This window comes from Porites lutea, chromosome 1, assembly GCF_958299795.1.
Source record: "Porites lutea chromosome 1, jaPorLute2.1, whole genome shotgun sequence".
Classification (NCBI taxonomy): domain Eukaryota; kingdom Metazoa; phylum Cnidaria; class Anthozoa; order Scleractinia; family Poritidae; genus Porites; species Porites lutea.
The window spans coordinates 12,639,432-12,643,412 of NC_133201.1; the positions used below are offsets into that span (position 1 = coordinate 12,639,432).

At 39.1% G+C, this 3,981-nt stretch overlaps 1 long non-coding RNA gene across 1 annotated transcript; it reads left to right on the forward strand.

Moving 5' to 3' along the window:
- Positions 1-416: 416 nt before the first annotated feature.
- LOC140945406 (uncharacterized) lies at positions 417-3,366 on the forward strand. Its single transcript, XR_012166724.1, has 2 exons — positions 417-1,034; positions 1,895-3,366. It is a non-coding gene; the product is annotated as an uncharacterized lncRNA (long non-coding RNA).
- Positions 3,367-3,981: the final 615 nt, after the last annotated feature.

The following is a 3,981-nucleotide window of genomic DNA, read 5'->3' on the forward strand; positions in this document are numbered from 1 at the left end:
CTGCTCATTAATTGACCTCTTCCGAGGTGCAAAAAACACAAGGGTGAAAAGAGGTGCCAGTAAGCCACTTGGCACAAAAACTGACAAGGGCAAATTTTACACCGACAGAAAGTACAAGGTACCGCTTAGTAATCTTAATCGAAGGTTACCAGTTTTGAGATCAAATCTTAACAGGTCATTATGATCACACCTTAAGAGCAATATGAAGAAATGAAAATCACTTCATATTCAGAAGGTAATTTTAAATATTGCTGATACAACATCAAAAAATTTGATTTTTGAAAAATCCACCTACGCAGCCGCCATACAATTAGATAATTAAAACCATTTGTATCAAATTATAGAAAGAGAACCTTTAGTGTAACATTGGTTTTACAGAGGACTTTTGTTGGCTCCCCTGTTTTGATATGCGTGGACATTACAGTCCTGCATTTATTGTGATGAGACACTGTTATACGTTGCTTTATGCTTTACTCTCCACGTCACATCAGTGCTTTTAGCTTTGTTGTTTCTGAGGAATTTACGGTTTATTCGTTTTGTCTGGGAGATCCTGATTGATTTATTAATTGGTTACACATTGTTCTTTAATGGTAGCACATTCTGGCTTTTTTAAAGAAGTTGTTTTTATAGTTTTTTCATTTTACTGCAGGTGCTAAGGTATACACATGCAGCTCCCTTTCATGAACGCCTTTTGAATGAAGCCAGTCTTGAGCAGAGTACCAACCAGCTTTATCCAACCATCTTCAGCTTTCCCTTGGCATCTCTCTTAAGAAAGTCAATAGCTCTGCATTCTCTTTGGTTCCTCAATTCAGTTCAACATAGTATGCAAGAAATGTTCCAAAGAGTTGTACACATTCTGCTGATCAGTTTTCCAGGAGTTGCATCTCTAGTGTCGGGCTACTCAAGAGCAGCTGCTGCGTCCCTTGGCACGTGGCACCTACGTGTACATCTACTTGGGCAGAACTTTCCTCAGGCAACTTTGGCTTGCTGGGCATTGTGATTGGGTATACATGTAGCTCAAGTGTATAGGACATGTATGTCATTTGATACTTATGTGCAGGACATATGGGCAGTGACATTGTAATATGTAGAATTCTCACCACATGAGTCAGGGTCATTCGGCCATCTTACAGTATATTGATTTTTTCACTTTTAAATTCACCTGTTAGTTTCCTAGGTGATTTCTGCTTACAGTATAGTTTCAAGGTGACTGTGTGAGCAGGGGCCATACAGCCATCTCACAGATTTTCATTTGAATCAGTTACATCAGTGAGTTACGTCAGACTTTTTATTAGTATCATTCAGGGTGACTGTGTGAGCAGGGGCCATACAGCCATCTCACAGATTTTCATTTGAATCAGTTACATCAGTGAGTTACGTCAGACTTTTTATTAGTATCATTCAGGGTGACTGTGTGAGCAGGGGCCATACAGCCATCGCACAGATTTATTGTAATCAGCTACATCAGTTAGCTATTTCAGACTTTTGATAAGTATAATTTTGCATGACTGTGTGAGCAGGGGCCATACAGCCATATCACAGATTTCCAAATTTAATCCGTCCATTATGTCACTGAGCTATGACAATTTAGAGTAAATTGTTATTATTTAAATTCATGTTTACTCTGTGAGCAGGGGCCATACAGCCATCTTACCGATTTCATTTTAATCAGTTACATTAACAAGCTATTTCAGCTTTTTGATAAGGGAGCAGGGGCTATACAGCCAGATCACAGTTTTTTAAATTAAATCATTTCATTATGTCACTGAGCTATGACCATTCAGCCTAAATTGTTATCATTTAAATTCCTGGTGACTGTGTTAGCAGGGGCCATACAGCCATCTTACTGATTAATTTTCACTTCTAATCATTTCAACCTGGTTTAACTTTACAGCTTTTAAACACGTTTGAGCTTCGTATCGATGTGGCATTAGTGAGGCCGATATTATAAGTTGACTGTGTGAGCTGACAGGCTATGCAGCCATTTCCTTTATTCTAGCTACAGTAGCCCATTTCTGTTGGTTACATCAATCCACTTCTGTATCCAAGACTTAGGAAAACGTTACTTAAAACTCATTTGCTTATATAGGCCATTTTATTCCCATCTAGTGTCCAGTGCTTAGTGAATAAGTGCAATTTATGATGGCTGTGTGAACACGGGCCATACAGTTATCTCATTCATTTTCACTTTTAAACTGTTAGTTAACTTAAGTGATTCACACTTTTTAATCTGTATCAGATTCAATGACAGTGTGAGCAAGGGCCATTCAAACTTGTACATTTTTGTTGGTTACACTGATCCATTTCAGTAAGCAGGGCTTGGTAAACAGCCTTACCATTCTATTTCTATATGTTTACGTGCATAACCTCCACTGAACTAAACTGGTGGAACTAAGCTGTGAGTGACAGTGACAAAGAATGCATACAATGTCCTATTGCTATGGACACACATGAGCCGTTATGGCGCTAGTTGACGCTATTGTTGTAAGGTGTACACGGTTGGATGATTATAATACATGTATATTCATCTCAGCTCTCGCACATTGACCTTTTTTATTTTTAATGTGGTATCTTTCTTACCTTTAACCCCCAGAGGTTTTGTGTGACTGCATTGGTTGGGGGATACGTTCCCAATTTTTCCCATGTGGTTTTTCGGGTTTTCGTATCAGGCGGCGCACACCTTTTTCCATTGTACATTTTGATTTGTAGGTACCAGTAGTTTCTGTTGGCGGTCGTCTTGCTTTGGCCTCGGGTGGGGCGGCCCTTTCACTCGTTCCTTGCTCTGGGCTGTGGCGGGTGTGCCCTCACCTTTGCTGGTATAATGTTCTTATGTATCTGGTTTTCCCAGCTTTATATGCTTTAATTTAATAAACGGCCACTCCCGTGGCCAAAATATCCCATAATGGGTTTGTGATTATTTGTGTCCCAGCAAACAGAGCTCACCCAAAGCGAGACTCCGCCAACATCAATAACTTTCGTAATATGTAAAGGAACATGAAGCATAAATGAGATTTATTTCTAAAAGAAATAAATGGTTTTATGCTTAATGTGACTGATCATTATTGTATTTCTCCAGCTACCAGCAAAGGAGGGTTTCCTGTCATCCGGGTGATTTGTCACGAAAGTGTCATTTATGTCACGGGTCATGTAGGTCACAGAAGCGAGGCACAAGGCCTCCTTCCTCGCATTACAAGACAGTCAGAAACATTTTTCCCTCCCTTCCCTCCCGTTAGCTTTATTTTACCCTAGGGAGTGGCGGGTGTGCCCTCACCTTTGCTGGTATAATGTTCTTATGTATCTGGTTTTCCCAGCTTTATATGCTTTAATTTAATAAACGGCCACTCCCGTGGCCAAAATATCCCATAATGGGTTTGTGATTATTTGTGTCCCAGCAAACAGAGCTCACCCAAAGCGAGACTCCGCCAACATCAATAACTTTCGTAATATGTAAAGGAACATGAAGCATAAATGGATATTTACTTCAAACACATTAGAAACTATTACTGTTTACAAGGTTTTCAATGTGATGACTATGTCAGCGACATCATTAAGTTAAGGTTTTTATAAATTAGTAGAAATAAAATTAAAGGCAAAGACTTATGACATTGAGACTGAAATACATGTCACTTTAAATGGAATATATGAGCCAACCTGTCATTCTGTGTAAAGGCATATTAAGTTTAAGAAAACCTTTCACAAATAAAGTCTACTTAAAGTGATTGCTTTGTGTGAACATTGGTTTAATACCACATTGGAAAGAAAAGGAATCGAGAACGCCGAGAGTCCTGATGTTTCCAGAGACGAAAACCAGAAGGGAAACATCATTACTTGAGGAAAAATATAACTGTTTTTCCGCGCGGGACCTGACATTAAGTGCTCTGTTACATTTCTAGACTTCCACTTCAACAGCGTCAATACAAATAGTCCAAGCATATAAAAACAGTCGACTCAAATCAGTAATTACCGGCAACTATTAGAGAC